Below are 21,489 nucleotides of genomic sequence, written 5' to 3'. Positions count from 1 at the left end.
TTTAATCAATAAACTAACTCAATAGTTGTTGGTACATGACAGGGGCCATTGGCAACTCGTGGTGATCATTCCAAAAAAAGCACAAGTTGTATGGTTTCGATCTCTTCATAGGAAGATTAAAGCGTAGTTGAAGTCCTTGATACAAACGTAAGTATTACATTCATTCTTATCAATTCATTATGATATTAATATATTAACTTATGTTTCTAATGTTTCAAATTTGTTTAGAGTTGTGACTAGGACTAGAGGACAACAACTTGAAATTATATATCCTAAGGTTGGAATTCGTTGATCTTTAACCTTTAATATTTGTAGTCAAATTTAAACCATTACATGGGACTAAGTTCTTTCACATGTTTAGTGTAATAAGAAGAATGATTCCTGGGCATGTGGCTGCTACATCATGTCATGGATGAAGGCAATCATCCGAGCAGAAATCAGAAGGGAATGGACTGAGGTAAAAATTTACATTTGAAAATCTTACAAATATCAATAAACTTTTGACATTAAAATGAATATAATAGTAAAGTTTCCTTGATTATACAGCGGTTCAACACTACCTCTCCATTGTCCACTTCAGTAATAATGACGATTGATACGCTGTCGTTGAAGCTATCAAATTAATACTACTTTTCAAGGCAACTTTAGTATTGCCAAGTAGTATTCAAGAAAGTAGATAGGGCTAAAGTAACCCTGAGTCGTCTCCCAACGAACACAGAATTGCTTTTGAATATCTGACTCTTATGCTATGCAATGCTTATGGATAAAAGTAATGTTTGGAGAATGTTTAAAGAACAAATAAGAAACTTAAAAATAGTTACGATGAAATAGGCTAATTCCACTGCTTTTCCAAGTTAGATTCGTCATCGGTTATTCACGGATAATTGTTCAATTGATTATTGTTTAAGTTTCAAATTAATTAAAGTACATTCTTAATTAATTTGAGGGTGATCATGCATTTAACCAAAGTAAATTCTCAATCAAATGCAAAACCTTTCTAGATTATTCACAATAAATTCAACCAAAGTACATTCTCAATCAAATTTTATTGTGTTTAATCATGTCTATTCTTAAATCTCCTAACCAAATTAAAAGCTAATCAATCAAAGTAAATTCTCAATTGATTATAGTTGAAAGTATTACTAATCAATCAAAGTACATTCTTAATTGATAGTAAAAACCATTTAATCATATGAAAGTTCCTAAATTAAATCAAAGTAGATTCTCAATTAAACCTAGAAACCCTAGAACTCATATAATCAATATGCATGTAGATTCAAACACATTATGATGCAAAAATCTTTGCTTTTAATTTGATAGAGAGATGAAAGACATAGAGAGAGAACAACTTAAATCAATAATCAAAATAAACAATTGCATTAACTCAATCTAACCTCAGAATCCATAATGGAATTAAGCAGAATAGCCCTAGATGCTTAGCTCTCCATGAATGGAGTTGAATACAAGATGAAAGAAAAGTGAGAGAAGTATGAGAGAATGAATGAATTAAGTGAAGTCCCCTTTTTCTGCCTCCCTTGGGTCTCTTTATATAGGCTTGATTGGGATTGGACTCTGAATAGTTTGTTGATAAGATATTTTCTGTTGATATATTATATCTTTCAAATATTCATTAGATTAAATTAGTTTTAAAGAATATTTGATAGATATTAACTCAATTATCTTATATCCTATATCTTCCAATTAACTAAAATATTTAAATAAAATTATTTGGAAGATATTTTCTGTTGATATTCCAAAATTAAATTCAACAACTGAATTTATCTTTTAGATTTTATGACTTTCCAAAATTGCACAAATACGCAAAAATTTCCTCTATTTACACTTTAGCCCCTTCTGAATTTTCCAAATAAAATCTTATTTTGGGCCTTGAATTGCCATTTGAACTAATAAAACTTATATTCTCAGCTGCACAAATAAACATTAGAACATCCAATATTAATTTATGCACTAAAATTCACTTTTTACGTCTCTTTATTTCCCAAACCCAATAATTCCAATCATCACAAATTCACTTAAAATAAACCATTTAAGCACAATTATCCCATCAAAACTTTGAATTTTAAAGCATAAATGTGGGCATAAATATTCACTCATCAACGATAAGACAGGATTGGGCATGATATTTGAATAAACATTTTAAATAGCTATAGCTTTAGGTTTTTCCTTTCATGATAGTAGCGTTTTCTTACTTGTGCAGCTTTTAAACTGTTAATAGATTATTGTGAATAGATGAATACTGTAAATAGATGAATATTGTGAATAGATGAATGGAAAATTGGGTTCTTTAAAGTTTTGATGATAGCATTAGCGTCTTTTACTTTTACTGTTTAATTGGAATTGATGAATTGATGATAGCATGATTTAAATTAATTAATTTTATGAATATATATGAATTGGAAAACTAGTTTCTGTATTTCAGGTTTGGTTGAATGAGCTAAACCGAATCAAATCCAAAAAAAAACACCACTGAAGGTAACGTCGAAGTACACACCATTTGACGTTCAAACATCGACACTAACGTCCCATATAGACAAATTCGACCTTAACCGTACGTCCACCCCCTTATACTTAACGTCCCATATATCCTTTAAATATAAATATTTATTCAAATATTACTCAAAAATTGACGTCCTCTTTGAACTTCGACGTGAACATTACGTCCATTATCTTCCGCATCGACGTTAAGTTTACGTCACTTCTCTCGTACATAAGACGACAAATCTTACAATAAATATAAATATTTATTCAAATATTGAATGTCAATCTCTTTACTAACTGACGTAACCTCACGTCGTTGCACAATGTCGACGTTAGGTTTACGTAAGATGTCGATATAATCAACGTGAAATTGTCCTATTAACGTCGCCTCATGATATTCGACGTAAAAGTTACGTCACCCATTAAAAGCCAAAATAACCAATGTAATACGTTGTTTTTGCACTAGTGTAAGTAAATCTAGAGCTGGGGAAATTCTCCCAGAAGCAATATTACCTAGACATAGGAATAGGAGGATCGGTTGCCTTTAAGCTTCTGTGTGAATGCAATGCATGAATAATTGCTAGGGAGACAAGACATTGTAAACTAGTGATTAGGATTAGGCTTTCTTTACTGAGACATCGGGTTTAAGGTAAATTAGAAAGTGGCATTCATATTATTGAAGAAAGATGAATTCATGAATACATGCGAGTGGATAGGATGAGTCGAAAACCCCAACAACATAATCATTCATATTTTATATCCATCTCTTTTGCTTTTTTCAATCCAATTGATCAAAACTTGCATTCATGTTTATTTTCTGCAGTTCAAACACAATGATTTCGTTTACAAGTCTAATTTAATCAAGAAATCACATAACTGTCTAGACCGTGAGTCCTTTAGGAGATGATACTTAGTCTTACCATTTCATTATTACTTGATACGATTCGGTACACTTGCCGAGTGTTAACATAAACATTCATGTTGTTTTGTTGACAATATTTTTTATCTCCAGAAACGAACCAAAAACTTGTTGATGGATCGACAAGTGTACTGAATCGCACAAGTAATATAAAATGGTAGGACCAAGTATCTTATCCTAGAAGACTCTCAGCACTAAACAATTGCGTGATAACTCAATTAATTAAGATTTAAAAGAAACGAGATTGTTGGTTTCAAATGCAAAGACATAAAATTAAATATGAATGCAAATTGATCAATAGTAGAGTAACACAGAGATGAATGGAGGTTTTTTATAAAATGAGATGATTATGTTGTTAGGGTTTGATTTCACCAAGTTTACTCTCATGTATATAAGAATTCTTCTTTTTACATTAATATTAACGTCACTCATTAAATTACTTAGAACCCGATCCCTCGGCACAATAAGCCTCCCTTAATTCTTAGTTCGTGTAATTCCTAGTGTTCCTAGAAAATTAAGTCTGAAGATCAAGAGCTTAAGACGACCAAGTACTCATATCCTCATCCCTGAGAAATATTACCCTTGGGAGAATTCAACAAGAACCTGAATTGTAAGGAACCTCCCAACACTCATGCAATTCATAAATCATGCTACTAAATGAATTAAATAGAGCAAGCATTGAAACAAATGAATTCCCTAACAATTAATGAATAAAGCATATATGATTAAGAATCAATTCAAATACATTAGAGTTCACAGGGTTACATCATTCGCCAACAACAAATAAAGTTTAGTTCCCCATAGACATGGAGAAACTAAATGTACAATGGAAAAACATGACACAGTAAAACCCTAAGAGTATAAGAGGAAGCTTCCACCTCCAGATCCGCCTTCAAAGAGTATAAGAGTCTGTTGTTGTGTTGCTCCAGCCAGAGATACCAAACCTAGAGCATCAGAATCCTTTAAATAAAGTCAGAAAAGAGTAGAAACAGGGCCCAGTCCAAAAGAGTCGAAACAGAGCAAAAAATGGGCCTATTCCACGACGCACGACGCTCAGGCGCCCCTTTTTGGACGCCAGGGCGGTGGACGTTGATTTTTGGCGCCCAAGCCTCCACTGGGCCCCCAAGCTTCGCGGTTGACTTTTCTGGTTGACTTTTTTGCACTCTGGTTGACGTTTCTGCACTCTGGTTAAATTTTCTGTATTCCAATTATTTGGTGCTTTAACTCTTCCTACAAATCATTCCAATAGCCTACAAAATCAAGGGAATTTGGTGATAAAATCATCAAGTATAACCTTAACTCTCTTATTCACAAAACTAAAGCAAAAATATGAGTCAAAGTAAGTTTCTAAGTCAAAAAGGGTGCATTTAGTATAAAAATTACATCACAGATAACGGTATTTTAAACCGTTATCAAGTTTCTTGATTAATTAAGGCTTGTAAACAAAATCATGGTGTTTATAATGCAGAAAATAAATATGAATCCAAGTGTTGATCAATTGACTTGAAGAATGCACAGGTGATTGATATAAAATATGGAATGATTATGTTGTTGGGGTTTGCGACTTATCCTATCCACTCTCATGTATTTATGAATTCATCTTCTTCATTAAGGTTAATGCCATTTTCTAATTTACCTTAAACCCGATGTCTCGGTGAAGAAAGCCTACTCTTAATTACTAGATCACAATGTCTTGTATCCCTAACAATTAATTTTGCATTACATTCGAACAGAAGCTTAAAGGCAAACAACCCTCCTATCCCTATGTCTAGGTAATATTGCTTTCGAGAGCAATTCCCCAGTTCTAGATTTTCCCATATGTGTCCATATTGACAAAATAAATTAATGAGTTAAACAAAGCATGCACAGAGTGTAGAGTAAAAACCCTAACAATTAATGAAGTAAAACATTTATAATAAAAATCAATTCAATACATGAGAGTTTCAAAGGATTACATCGTTTCCCTAACAATAATGAAGGTTTAGTTCACCATAGACATGGTGAAACTAGATGAAAATATGGAAAAGAATGAAAGATAAAATCCTAAAAGTTGAAGATCGGAGCTTCCGCATCCAAAATCCGCCTCTGAGGGGTGAAAGGAGTGTGTTTTCGCCTATTTCTGTCAAAAGATATGAACCCTAGGACGTCCAAAACCTTCAATAGTTTATAAGAAAAACAGAAAACAGGTCCAACCCACGTCGTCAATGCTCAGCGCCCCCAGAAGGACGCCCAGCCGTAAGTGCGACACTCAAATGATGCTCAACGATGGCTCTCAAGCGTGAAATAGTGGTTGCAGAACCAAATTAGCGCTCAGGGGTGGCGCTCAGCCATGAAACAGTGATTGCAACACCAGACTGACACTCAGTGGTGGCGCTTAGGCGTGAAATCCAACTCATTGCTATTTCTAGTTCTTTATCCAATTCATCTTAATTCCTGTCAAAACAAGGAAAACTAAGTATAAAACCAATAATACCAACTTTAACTCTCTTATTTTAACATCTTAAGGAAAAACATGATTTCAAGCTAGTTTCTAAGTCATTAAGGGTGTTTTTAATATCAAAGTTAAGTATAAAAATAACGGTTTTTTAATTGTTATCACAACCCCAAACTTAGAACTTTGCTTGTCCTCAAGCAAACAAGATATAACTCAGTCTTCCACCAATCAATACAATGGTTCAACACATTCAAAAACTCTTTCTGCCAAGACAAGTAATTACTCAAATCAGCTCATCAAACAAAATTCAGTCAAGATGTACACATGCCTTGATTAGAATCACTCATCATGATGTTCACATAATCACATAATATCCATCAGATGTTATTCTCATGAATGATCAATTAACTAAGCATAAATGTAATCATGTATTCATGGAACTATTCCTCACCATACAAAGTGTTTCGCTCAATCACACAGGTGTATATAGAGGTCACTCCTTCACTCTACTTATCCTAATGTCACATAGAACAAAATTGCCTTTCATTTACCAATATCAAACATACTCACAGACAAGTATCATCACAAGGGCTTTCCATGGCTTGTAACGTGGATGGGCTAAGAAGAAAAATTGTTTTTTTTAAGATCACAAAATCCTTGAGTTAAGAGAGTCATTCATAAATTTATCATTCACATACAATCTCTCTTTAAACCAATCTCACTCATTCCCAACTTTCCCCTTTTTGCATTGAGCTTTACTTTCTTTGCATTCTATTTTCTTTTCTCTTTTTCATACTAGCTTTTTCAATTCTTCCAATCAACCCCAAAGTTGAACCTTTATCAATACCACATCATTATTCTCAACATAACTCAAGGTAAAGATTTGCATAAAGGATCTGTTTAAGGCTTGAGGTTCAAAAAGGGTAGAACACTTTGTGTTCTCTTTCATTTGGGCTAAAATCATGCATTGGCTAAGAAAAAGGGGTAATAAAAAATGGCCTTGATCATATGACACAAGCAAGATGGCCTTACTAACATTGATATCAGACACATGAGAACACGGCTGAATGTTGGCATGAGTGAATGCCATCCATTATTTTGCAAGAGAAGTCAAATGAGATCTCCTAATATGAATGGGCGCATCATTCTTGTTCCTCTGGAAGTGTCCTTCAAGTACACACAATGTACTCTTTACATCATCAAAATCTGCTCCCTCATCCATAGTTAGTGCAAACTAACATTGTTCACTAGCCCATTCAATATGCAGAAACCTGTTAATATGCAAAAACCTGTTAATAGTATCAGGATCGTACCGAATAATCTTTCCTCTCAAATAACTCATGTAACTCTCTGTACGAGTGTTGCCAAATGGCCTTGCATTGGTGTAAAATTCCTTAACACTACTATGTTTTCTGGTTTAGGGTAAGCAACTACTTTCTCCCATTCTCTTCTTTCTACTTCCTCTCGAATTTGTGGGGCCAAGGATATTATCCACCCCACTTTTCTCTCCATCAAAAGCCTTCAGTCTTGAACTATTTGGAAATGTCGCTCATGCTTATGAGAAAGGAACTTGTTTGAATAGAAACGTTTGGGATCCTTTCTCTTGTTCCCAAAGGTTTTAACTCTCTTCCGTAATGATGAAGCCATCTTTGCATCACAAATAATTCACAAAACCAATGGAAACATCATCAAGCATTAACATCAAAAACAATCCAAACCCACTCTTCTTATCACCATTGAGGGCAAAACAGGGGCCCTAAGCGTCACCTGCAACAAATAACATCCAACTAGACAAGGCCAGTAACTAGAAAAACCAACTTTGCAGAAATCGCGTTGAGTACCCCTCGGAGGGCCCTCAACGCCAATCATTTCAGTTTTCAAAAATATCCCTAGTTGGCCTTAGACACTACTCACATGCATTTTTCACAATTCCAATCATCAATCAAACGTTTTAATCAATCCAAACAGTGATTATTTCAAAAAATCATGCATAGATATCAAAATTCCTTAAGAATCATGCTTGGACCACAACATTCATTCAAAATCATACTTTCAAATGCCCTAGAATGTAAAATGCATGTACTTACTTGGTTGGAGATGCTTAATGTGTGAAGAATGCCAAATGAAATTGGGGAGAACAAACCCTAACAATAGTGCTCAAAGCAAACCCAAAACTTGGATGGAAAAGTGATGCAAAATGGGTGGAGAAAGGGTTTTGTGGAGGAGGATGAAGGAGAAAGTGGAGAGAAAACCTTTGTAGAGTGTTGTGAACAGATGCATGATGTTATGATTATGGTTATGATTCTAAGAAGGATGTGTATTTGATGTATGTGGAACATGAATTAACTTGTGTGAGATTTTGAACTCCAGAGTATTTGTTTGAATGATTGCTATTCTTTGGAAATCATGCATGATTTTGCCCAGGTTTCTATGATTGAACTACTTGCTTACTTGTGTCACATGATCAAGGTCATTTTTTATTACCCTTTTAATTAGCCAATGCATGATTTGTACCTAAATGAAAAAGAGCATGAAGTGTTCTACCTTTTTTGAACCTTGATAACAGTTGAAAAATTGTTATTTTCATGCTTAAAATTGATATTAAAATCAACCTTTAACACTCAGAAACTAGCTTGAAATCATGCTTTTGGTTATATTTTAATAAATATGAGAGCTGGATAGGTTTATGCTTGATTTCAGTGTTTTATGCAGGTTTTAAGGTGAATTGAGTGAAAGAAGTTAAGAAGGATAGAAATGGAATCAGAAAAGACATCAAAAAGTGCAAAAGGAGAAGTCGAAATTACCGCTCAATGGCAGTTTACCGCTAAGCGGGACTTAGGCAATCACGGTGGATCCGCTGAGGGGTGAAAAGGCCGCCGAGGGTAAGAAAACAGCTCACGCACTTACCGCTGAGCGGCACTATTTTGGGCTTGGGCCTAATTTTCTGTATATTTTAGAATAGTATATAAGCTTTAGGACGTCCTAGGGCTTATATACTATTCTAAAAATTACAGAAAAGTAGGGTGTTGAATTCTTCCCCTCAACTACACTTTCACCCTTCAGCGGTAGCAACGAGTATTAAGTAGTGTCGCTCAGCGGTAAAATGGTTGAGCAGTACTTGCGTCTTCTCTTCTTTTTCACTTTTTGAGTTCTTTTCTAATTCCATCTCTAGCCTTCTTCACTTCTTTCATCAAATTCACCTTAAAACCTGTATAAAACACTGAAATCAAGCATAGACCTGTCCAACTCTCTTATTTCCAAAAATATAAACAAAAGCATGATTCCAAGCTAGTTTCTAAGTGTTAAAGGTTGCTTTTAGTATCAATTTTAAGCATGAAAATAACAGTTTGTTAACTGTTATCAGTCGAGGATTTTGTGATCTTGAAAAACCAATTTTTCTTCTTAGCCCAACCACGTTACAAGCCATAAAAAGTCCTTGTGGTGATACTTGTTTGTGAGTATGATTGATTGTGGTAAATGAAAGGCAATTTTGTTCTATGTGACATTGGGATAGTAGAGTGAAGGAATGACCTCTATATACACCTGTGTGATTGAGTGAAACACTTTGTCTGGTGAGGAAGATTTCAATGAATACATGATTACATTTGTGCTTAGTTAATTGATCATTCATGAAGACAGCATTAGTGGGATATTATGTGCACATCTTGACTGAAGTCTATTTGATGAGCTGAATTGAGTAATTACTTGTCTTAAAAGAAAGACTTTTTGAATGTGTTGATCCATTGCATTGGTCGGTGGAAGATTGAGTTACATCTTGTTTGCTTAAGGACAAGCAAAGTTCTAAGTTTGGGGTTATGATAACGATTGAAATACCGTTATTTTTATACTTAATTTTGATAATAAATCAACCATTTTTAACTTAGAAACTTGCTTTAACTCAATGCAGAAAAGTCAACCAGAGTGCAGAAAAGTCATTCAAAGTGCAGAAAAAGTTGCGCTGAGCGCCAAATTGCGCTTAGCGCCATTGCCGCAGTTACCGCTGAGCACCAAAAGTGTCGATGAGCGTCGATGACGTGGTCTTGGACCTGTTTTCTGTTATTTTTATGTTCTATTTAAGGACTTGCATGTCCTAGGGATTGATCTTTCGATGACTTGAGCACAAAAACACACTTTTCACCCCTTGGGGGCAGATTTGGGGATGTGGGAGTCTCCTCTTCTCTTTCTAGGATTTTTCTATCTCTTTCATTCTTTCATTGTTCATCTAGTTTCTCCATGATAATGGAGAACTAACCCTTTATGTTGTTAGGAAAGATGTAACCTCTTAAACTTTCATGTATTGAATTGATTCCTGATTATATATTTTTTACTTCATTAATTGTTAGGGTTTTTCCTCTACACTCTATGCATGCCTTGTTTAATTATCCCGGAAGCAATATTACCTAGACATAGGAATAGGAGGACTGGTTGCCTTGAAGCTTCTGTTCGAATGTAATGCATGATTAATTGCTAGGGAGAAAAGACATTGTGAACTGGTAATTAGGATTAGGCTTTCTTAACCGAGACATCGAGTTTAAGGTAAATTAGAAAGTGGCATTAACATTAATGAAGAAAGATGAATTCATATATGCATGAGAGTAGATTAGGTGAAATCTAAAACCAACAACAATATCATCAACTTCATCCATTCATTCTTGTGTTTAGCCTCGATTGATCAAATTGCATTCATGTTTATTTTATTTGCATTCAAAAGCCCCAAAATTTGTTCTTTAGAGTCTTAATTCACCTAATAATTAATGAAGTAAAGCATATATAATTAAGAATCAATTCAATACATGAGAGTTTCAAAGGATTACATCGTTTTTCCAACAACAACGAAGGTTTAGTTCACCACAGACATGGTGAAACTAGATGAAAATAATGAAAAGAATGAAAGATAAAACCTTAAAAGTTGAAGATCGGAGCTTCCGCATCCAAAGAGTGTAATTTCGCCTCTTTTTGTCCAAAGATATGAACCTTGGGTCGACTAAAACCTTAAATAGTTCATTAAAAATAGGCCCAAGTTGATAGCGCTCAATGCCCAAATGGCGCTCAACGACAGTTGCGGCACTCAAAACTGGCGCTCACCGCTACTTTTTCTGCACTCTGGTTGACTTTTCTACACTCTGGTTGAGTGGTTGACTTTTCTGCACTCTAGTTGACTGGTTGACTTTTCTACATTCTAGTTAACTTTTCTGCATTCCAACCATTCGGTACTTTAACTCTTCTTTCAAATCATTCCAATAGCCTACAAAACCAAGGGTATCTAGCACAAAACCATTAAATTCACCTTCAACTCTCTTATTCACAAAACTAAAGCAAAAACATGAGTTCAAGCAAGCTTCTAAGTCAAAAAGGATGTTTTTAATATCAAAACTAATTATAAAAATAACGGTTTTTCAACCGTTATCACAACCCCAAACTTGAAACTTTGGTTGTCCTCAAGCAAAATGTAACTTGGCTTAAAAAAAATACTCATACTACAATGGTCTAGCACACCAAAAAGAATTTTTCTCTTGGGACAAGTAAATCACTCATGAATGGTCATCATAAAAAGATTAGTCAAGATACAATGATGCTTTAGCCAATCAAGCTTCAATTATGGTGCTCACATAATCAAGACATACACAATAGATGAAAACCTCATGAATAATCAACAACCAAGCAAGAATGTTATCATAGAGTGCATGGAACTATTCCTCACCAAAGATAGTGTTTCACTCAAGCACTCAAAAGTGTTTCACTCAGGTACAGGTAGAAGAAAAGAGTGGGAAAGGAAGAAAGGTCCATGATGACTGGATGAAAGAACGACTACAACGTGGTCAACCTGTAAAATTCAAAAACAAGTTGTGGGTTGTGAAAGACTACAAAGAAAATGAGGTGATAGAGATAGAGTTTCCATATTCCAGAATCCATATTCCAGAAGAGTCAAAAAAGTGGACCAGAAGCAGTTGATGAGTTGGTGTGATATGAACATCAACCATGAAAAAGGAACTTGAGCTTTATTGGGTCAAGCTAGTGACTTTAAAAGAGCGCTTGCTGGAAGGCATTCCAGTGATTTGAGGATAACTTTTCTTTTGATTTTATTTTGGTTTTGTAAATCTTTATAAATTTGGATATTACTTCTGTAATTTTTTTTTTGGTATAGCATCTACTGAAGGATGCTAGGTGGTTAAGTATCTACGGAAGGATACTAGGTTTGTTACACCTACTGATAGGTGTTGGTAAGAAAGATTTGCACCTACTAATGGGTGTTTGTGGACTTTGGGTCAGGCTCGTGACATTAAACAAGCGCTACCTGGGAGGCAACCCAGTTGATTGATTATATTTTTGTTTATTCTGCTTTAGTTGCATGATAGGGATTTGCATAAGTGATCTGAGAATTTAATTGCAGGGAACCAGTGAGGGGCATGAGTAGGAGGCACCTAGGTTAAGCTAGGAAGAAGAAGAGCACTTCCCGAAAGTGAGCGGTAGTGTCGCAGAATGGGCTTAGGTTGCCCCTTAGCAGAACCTGAGCCCGTTGGGGTATTTTTATACCCTAAGTCGCGCTTTAGCCTCTATTTTCATATTCTTCTCTGCACACACACTCCTACACACTTTTACTAAGGTTCTTTACCATTTTCCCTTCTTTCTTTTTGAGAAAATCTCCCTTCCACTCACTTTCTCACTAGTTTTCCATCTAAGTTTGGGGTTGGGAGAGAGCATCATTGTTCTTCATAGTTTGAAATCATTCTCCACTCATCTAGCAATCTCTACCCAAGTAAGTCAAGCATTTTTCATTCTAGGGTTCTTGAGCATGAATTTGATTGTTGAAGCATGAATCTTTAGGGGTTTTGAATTCTATGCATGATTTGATGAAATAATTAATGTTTGAATCGATTGAACTGAGTGATTTGGATCTGGAAAATTGAAAATTGTATGTGGGTGGAGTTAGGAAAGGTTAAAAGAGCATTTTCAAAAATCTGCAGAATTACCGCTCAGGGGTAAATTGCTGCTGAGCGGCACTCTGACAGACCTTAGATTTTTGCTGAATTGTGTACTGGATTGATTCACTGGTGGCATTGAGGGGTGATTTTGACCCTCAGCGGTGGTTTAGCTTTGAAATAAGGTGTTGTTTCTGGTTTACTAATGCTTAACAACATGTCTTGTGGTTTTATAATCTGGAAACCCTTGTGAAAAGCTTTACCTTGAGTTAAGTAGAAAATATTTTGTGGTATTGACAAATGTTCAAGTTTGGGGTTGTTGGGAATTTATGAAAGGGAAATTGAAAGCATTGAGCTAAGAGCTATGAATTAAAAATGGAAAAAAAAAGAAAAGAGAAAGAAAAGAAAAGAAAAAAGTAAAGCTCAATGCAAAAGAAAGTTTGGGAAAAGTAAGAATGATTGTGTTTATAGGATTCTCTTAACTCAAGGGTTTTGTGATATAGAAAAACGAATTTTCTTGCTAGCCCAGCCACATTATAAGCCATTGAAAAGTCCTTGTGATGATGCATGCTTGTGAATGTATTTGATTATGGTTAAATGAAAGGCAAAGTTAATTCATGTGACATTGTGATAGTAGAGTGAATGAGTGACTACCTCTTATACACTTGTGTTTCAGTGAAACACTTTACCTGGTAAGGAAAGATTCCATGAACACATGAACATCCATGCTTAATTGATTGATCATTCATGAAAAATAGCATTTGTTGGATAGTAGGTGATTTTGTGAACATTAAAGCATGTGCATGTCTTGATTGAAGTCTTTGTCATTAGCTTAATTGAAGTACTTACTTATCTTGAAAAGAGGATTTTTGAATGAAGTGAACCATTTTATTGATTGGTAGAAGATTGAGTTACATCTTGTTTGCTTGATGACAAACAAAGTTCTAAGTTTGGGGTTGTGATAACAGTTGAAAAACTGTTATTTTCATGCTTAAAATTGATACTAAAAGCAACCTTTAACACTTACAACATACTCATCCATCTAATTCATTCAAATTGTTTGTGTTCTTATTTTCCATTGATCACAACTCATGCATACATGTTTACTTATTGTCTTTTGCTTTTGAAACCCCAAGAATTTATTCACAAGTCTTAAATAATCAAAAAATCATATAACTAACTAGGTCGTGAGTCCTTTGGGAGAACGATACTTGGTCTTACCGAGTGATAACGGTTGAAAAACCGTTATTTTTATGCTTAAAATTGATACCAAAAGCAACCTTTAAGACTTAGAAACTAGCTTGAACTCAAATTTTTGCTTTAGTTTTGTGAATAAGAGAGTTGAAAGTAAATTTAATGATTTTGTGCAAGATTACCTTGATTTTGTAGGCTAATTGAATGATTTGAAAGAAGAATTGAAGTATCGAATGATTGGAGTGCTGAAAAGTCAACTAGAATCCAGAAAAGTCAACTAGTCAACCAGAATGCTGAAAAGTCAACTAGAATGCAGAAAAAGTGTGACCGAGTGGCGCGGAGCGGTAGTTTTCAGGTGCTGAAATCACCGCTAAGGGGGGCAAAATAGCAGCTGGGGGCAAAATGGATCATGCGCTAGTACCGCTCAACGGTTCCGCTGAGCGCCATTCTAAATGGGTTTGGACTAGTTTTCTATTAGTTTTATGGGCTTGGGCCTAATTTTCTGTAATTTTTAGAATAATATATAAGCTTTAGGACGTCCTAGGGTTTGTATCTTAGGTAGAGTACGAAGCAAACACTCACTTTTCCATCCCTTGGAGGAAGATCTTGGATGCTAAGGCTACCTACTTCTCTTTCTAGGGTTCTATCTTTCATTCTTTCATTATTATTCATTTAGCTTCACCATGAATATGGTGAACTAAACTTTGTATTGTTGTTGGGGAATCAATGTAATCTTTTGAAGCTCTCATATATGGAATTTGTGTTTAAACATCTTATTTGAGATACATGCTTTCTTTCATCATTAGTTAGGGTTTTTCCTTGATAACAGTTGAAAAAATGTTATTTTTATGCTTAAAATTGATACCAAAAGCAACCTTTAAGACTTAGAAACTAGCTTGAACTCATATTTTTGCTTTAGTTTTGTGAATAAGAGAGTTGAAAGTGAATTTAATGGTTTTGTGCAAGATTCCCTTTATTTTGTAGGCTAATTGAATGATTCGAAAGAAGAATTGAAGTACCGAATGATTGGAGTGCTGAAAAGTCAACCAGAAACCAGAAAAGTCAACTAGTCAACCAGAAAAGTCAACCAGTCAACCAAAAAAGTCAACCAGTCAACCAGAATAAAAAAAAAGTCAACCAGACGAGTTTTGAGCCAGTTTTATGCGATTTTATGATCTGTTTGGGCCTGGACCCGTTTTCTATTATTTTTATGTCCTATTTAAAGACCTAGATGTCTTAGGGTTGGTATCTTTGGCAGAAACGAAGCAAACACTCTCTCTTCCACCCCTTTGAAGGAGGATCTTGGATGCTCAGGCTACCTCTTCACCTTTCTAGGGTTTTATCCTTCATTCTTTCATTATTGTTCATCTAGGTTCACCATGAATATGGTGAACTAAACCTTGTATGTTTGTTGGGGAATCAATGTAATCTTTTGAAGCTCTCATATATGGAATTTGTGCCTGCATCTTAATCTAAGATTTATGCTTTCCTTCATCATTAGTTAGGGTTTTTCCTCTTTGCTTAATGCTTGCTTTGTTTAACTCATTCAATGCATGATTATTGATTTTGTCGATACGGGAACGTACGGGGAAGTCTAGATCCAGGAAATCTCTCCCAATATTATATTGGTTGTCGTTAAGCTCCTGTGCTAAGAGAACTAATTATTAGGAATGCTAGAAATCGTATGAACTCGTAATTAGGGATAGGCCTTCTTGACAAGGTAATTTAGAGAGTGGCATTAACAATGATGATTTGAATGTTGAATTCCTAAAATATATGAGAGTGGATAAGATGAAATTGACCCCCAACAACATATTCATCCATATATTTCATTGAAAGTGCTTGTCTTTTGCTTTTGCCATTGATCAAAACTCATGCATACATGTTTATTTTCTGTTTTGCATATTAAACTCCAATTATTTCGTTCTTAAGTCTTAGCTAATCAACAAACCACACAACTAAACTAGGCCGTGAGTCCTTTGGGAGAACGATACTTGGTCTTACCAAGTTTATTACTTGAACGATTCGGTCATACTTGCCGATTGTAAAACAAGTTTGTGACATCATATTTTGGTGATCATAAATTTGTCCATCATTCCTCTTTGCTCAAAGCAAGCATTGTTTAACTCATTCGATGTCATGATTATTGATTTTGTTGATATGGGAACGTACGGGGAAATCTAGATCCGGGGAAATTCTCCCAATAGCATATTGCCTAGGCATAGGAATATGAAGGTTGGTTGCCTTTAAGCTTTTATTCTTCAAAATTAATTATTAGGGATGCTAGGAATTGTATGAACTCGTAATAAAGGATAGGCTTTCTTGCAAGGTAATTTAGAGAGTGGCATTAACATTGATGAAAAGAATGATGAATTCCTAAAAGTATATGAGAGTGGATAAGATGAAATTGATTACCCCAACAACATACTCATCCATCTAATTCATTCAAATTGTTTGTGTTCTTATTTTCCATTGATCAAAACTCATGCATACATGTTTACTTATTGTCTTTTGCTTTTGAAACCTCAAGAATATATTCACAAGTCTTAAATAATCAACAAATCATATAACTAACTAGGCCGTGAGTCCTTTGGGAGAACGATACTTGGTCTTACCGAGTGATAACGGTTAAAAAATCGTTATTTTTATGCTTAAAATTGATACCAAAAGCAACCCTTAAGACTTAGAAACTAGCTTGAACTCATATTTTTGCTTTAGTTTTGTGAATAAGAGAGTTGAAAGTAAATTTAATGATTTTGTGCAAGATTACCTTGATTTTGTAGGCTAATTGAATGATTTGAAAGAAGAATTGAAGTACCGAATGATTGGAGTGCTGAAAAGTCAACTAGAAACCAGAAAAGTGAACCAGTCAACCAGAATGCTGAAAAGTCAACTAGAATGCAAAAAAAGTGTGACCGAGTGGCGCGGAAGGTGCTGAAATCACCGCTAAGGGGGGCAAAATAGCAGCTAGGGGCAAAATGGATCATGCGCTAGAACCGCTCAACGGTAAAATACCGCTGAGCACCATTCTAAATGGGTTTGGACTGGTTTTCTGTTAGTTTTATGGGCTTGGGCCTAATTTTCTGTAATTTTTAGAATAATATATAAGCTTTAGGACGTCCTAGGGTTTGTATCTTTGGTAGAGTACGAAGCAAACACTCACTTTTCCATCCCTTGGAGGAAGATCTTGGATGTTAAGGCTACCTACTTCTCTTTCTAGGGTTCTATCTTTCATTCTTTCATTATTATTCATTTAGCTTCACCATGAATATGGTGAACTAAACTTTGTATTGTTGTTGGGGAATCAATGTAATCTTTTGAAGCTCTCATATATGGAATTTGTGTTTAAACATCTTATTTGAGATACATGCTTTCTTTCATCATTAGTTAGGGTTTTTCCTCTTTGCTCAAAGCAAGCATTGTTTAACTCATTCGATGTCATGATTATTGATTTTGTCGATATGGGAACGTACGGGGAAATATAGATCTGGGGAAATTCTCCCAATAGCATATTGCCTAGGCATAGGAATATGAAGGTTGGTTGCCTTTAAGCTTTTGTTCTTCAAAATTAATTATTAGGGATGCTAGGAATTGTATGAACTCGTAATTAAGGATGGGCTTTCTTGCAAAGTAATTTAGAGAGTGGCATTAACGTTGATGTAAAGAATGATGAATTCCTAAAAGTATATGAGAGTGGATAAGATGAAATTGATTACCGCAACAACATACTCATCCATGTAATTCATTCAAATTGTTTGTGTTCTTATTTTCCATGGATCAAAACTCATGCATACATGTTTACTTATTGTCTTTTGCTTTTGAAACCTCAAGAATTGAAGTACCGAATGATTGGAGTGCTGAAATGTCAACCAGAAACCAGAAAAGTCAACCAGTCAACCAAAAAAGTCAACCAGTCAACCAGAATACGAAAAAAGTCAACCAGACGAGTTTTGGGCTAGTTTTATGCGATTTTATGATCTGTTTGGGCCTGGACCCGTTTTCTATTATTTTTATGTCCTATTTAAAGACCTAGATGTCTTAGGGTTAGTATCTTTGGCAGAAACGAAGCAAACACTCTCTCTTCCACCCCTTTGAAGGAGGATCTTGGATGCTCAGGCTACCTCTTCACCTTTCTAGGGTTTTATCCTTCACTCTTTCATTATTGTTCATCTAGGTTCACCATGAATATGGTGAACTAAACCTTGTATGTTTGTTGGGGAATCAATGTAATCTTTTGAAGCTCTCATATATGGAATTTATGCTTGCATCTTAATCTAAGACCCATGCTTTCTTTCATCATTAGTTAGGGTTTTTCCTCTTTGCTTAATGCTTGCTTTGTTTAACTCATTCAATGCATGATTATTGATTTTGTCGATACGGGAACGTACGGGGAAGTCTAGATCCGGGGAATCTCTCCCAATATTATATTGGTTGTCGTTAAGCTCCTGTGCTAAGAGAACTAATTATTAGGAATGCTAGAAATCGTATGAACTCGTAATTAGGGATAGGCCTTCTTGACAAGGTAATTTAGAGAGTGGCATTAACAATGATGATTTGAATGTTGAATTCCTAAAATATATGAGAGTGGATAAGATGAAATTGACCCCCAACAACATATTCATCCATATATTTCATTGAAAGTGCTTGTCTTTTGCTTTTGCCATTGATCAAAACTCATGCATACATGTTTATTTTCTGTTTTGCATATTAAACTCCAATTATTTCGTTCTTAAGTCTTAGCTAATCAACAAACCACACAACTAAACTAGGCCGTGAGTCCTTTGGGAGAACGATACTTGGTCTTACCAAGTTTATTACTTGAACGATTCGGTCATACTTGCCGATTGTAAAACAAGTTTGTGACATCATATTTTGGTGATCATAAATTTGTCCATCAGACTCGTGGTTTAACTGGTTAATTTGTGTGATTATTGATTATCTTTGACTTTAATTTTGAATTTCTGTTTTTATTTTCTGTTTTTATTTTTTCGGTTTTTATTTTATCTTATTTTATTTGATTTGATTTGATTTTATTTGATTTGATTAGATTAGATTTTATTTTATCTTTTGAATCTTTTATCTTCTCCTATATCTTTTTGTGCTAACAAATATTTTCTAGGGTTTTGTTTTCTTGTGTATGCAGGAAGCAATTAGAACAAGGAGCAAGAAAACAACAGAACCTCTGCTTGAAGGTCTAGACGAGAGTAGACGGAGGAGAAGAATCTGAACATCTAGAGAACTTTTCCCTTCTCCAGAAACTCTCTTACAATCATCACCACAAGGTTCTGTTCATAGCACATAAAATATGGAGAACAACAATGTTAGAAGAACTCTTGCTGACTACACCAATATAGCTGGACCTCAGCACTTTAACAGTATAGCTAGACCTAGAGTCAATGCAGCTAATATGGAGGTCAAACCAGCACTGATTCAACTGGTGAAAAGCAACCAATTCAATGGGTTATCTCATGAAATCCCATACGAGCACCTCACTACCTTCAATGAGATTTGCAACACAGTCAAGATTAATGGGGTGCCAGACGAAGCTATCAAACTTAGCTTGTTTCCTTTCTCATTGGGAGGCAATGCTAAGCTTTGGTTGAATTCTTTCCCAGAAGAAAGTTTCACAGAGTGGGAAGCAGTGGTCACAAAATTTTTAAACAAGTACTTCCCACAATCTAAGGTGACAAAAGACAAGCAAGAGATTTCTTCATTTAAACAGGGCATGGAAGAATCACTAGGGCATGCATGGGACAGGTATAAAAGCTTGCTAAGAAAAACACCCACGCGTGGCTTTGAAGATCAGGAAGTAGTCTTAACTTTCCTTGGAGGGCTTGGTTCACAAACCAAGATGATGTTGGACGCCTCAGCAGGAGGCAATATTAAATGGAAAACTCCAGAGAAAGCAACAGAGATTATAGAAAACATGGCTACTAGTGATAATGAGCTGCACAGTGAGAGAGGAGCTCCTATGCAAAAAGGAGTTCTCCAATTACAGACACATGATGCCCTGCTAGCTCAAAACAAAATTCTAACTCAATAGCTGGAGACTCTGACTAAAACTCTTGCACAATTACCCAAAGAGTTGAAAACTGCTGCACAGGTACAACCCCAGTTGTGCGAATTGTGTGGAGGCGACCATATCAATGGTCAATGTGCCTTTCCAGTTGAAGCCGTAGAGGATGTAAACTACATGACCAATCAGTACCGTCAAGGGAGCTACAATCAAGGGTGGAAACCACACCCAAGTATTGGTCAAGGGCAAACTGGGCAAGCTGGTCAATATAATAAGCAGCAGCAGCAACCCACCTTATGGCAACAATTATCTATGCTTAATGAAAGGTCCATGAGGATGGAGGAAACTCTCAACAATTTCATACAGAAGACTGAGTCTACACAAAAGAGCACTGAAGCTGCTATCAAAAATTTGGAGACTCAGATGGGGCAGATCACCAAACAGGTGGAAGAAAGGCCAAATAGAAATTTTGGGGCTAATACTGAGGTTAACCCCAGAGAAGAGTGCAAGGTGGTAGAGAGTGTTGATGATGAGAAAGTTGAGATAGAAACAGAAGAGAGAAGAGAAATAGAGAGCAATAGCACTTTTCCTTTTTCAATCCATCAAGGGAAACAACTGGACTTCACATAATTATTCAACATGGTAGATAATGATGCACCTTGGGAACAGATTCTGCAACAGATTACGGTTTACACTAAATCTAATGAAGAAATCTCTACAAAGAAGAGACGTAGAGATGATGAGGCAGAGGAGTGTATAACTGTTAAAAAAGAGCCATTCCCTCCTAAAGCAACAGACCCAGGCAGTTTTTCTATCCCTTGTACCATAGGGAAGAAAAGGGTGAAGAAAGCTCTTCTTGATTTAGGTTCAAGTGTTAACTTGATACCTTACTCTTTACTGGAGCAAATCGGCAATGTTAATGTGAAACCTGTAAAGGTTAATCTAGTAATGGCCGATGGATCTTCAAAGGAGCCATGTGGGATTGTAGAGGACATTATAGTTTGTGTTGGCAAACTTCAGTTCTTGGCAGACTTTGTGGTGATGAAGATGGAGACAGAGAGGATACCTATCATACTTGGAAGACCGTTTATGAAAACGGCTAGAGCTATCATTGATGTAAATGAAGGTATAGTGGTGCTCCAGGATCGAGAGGAGAGAGTGGTTGTAGACGTCTTCAAGGATGAGATGCAAGCACAGGAGGAAGAAGCTAGTTATAAAGCTGCATTTCAAGATGCACACATGACTAGCCATAAAGATGAAAAGCCCAAGGTTGCAGGTAACTATTGTTTGTTGTTTCAGGTACACAAGGAAGAAAAGATTGGAAGAGGAGGAGAAATTCCTGGTGACTGGGAGAAAAGAAGACCCCAACTTGGCACACCTGTAAGAATCAAGAACAAGTTGTGGGTTGTGAAGGGCTTTAAAGAGAGGGAGATGATAGAGATAGAGTCTCCACATTCTAGAATGACCAAAACAGTTCACAGGAAACAGCTGAGGAGTTGGTGGGTTG

Source organism: Vigna umbellata, chromosome 9, assembly GCF_029865625.1.
Source record: "Vigna umbellata cultivar VRB3 chromosome 9, Vumbellata_1.0, whole genome shotgun sequence".
Lineage (NCBI taxonomy): Eukaryota > Viridiplantae > Streptophyta > Magnoliopsida > Fabales > Fabaceae > Vigna > Vigna umbellata.
The sequence above is the reverse complement of the archived record's forward strand: the minus strand, read 5'-3'. Positions refer to the sequence as shown.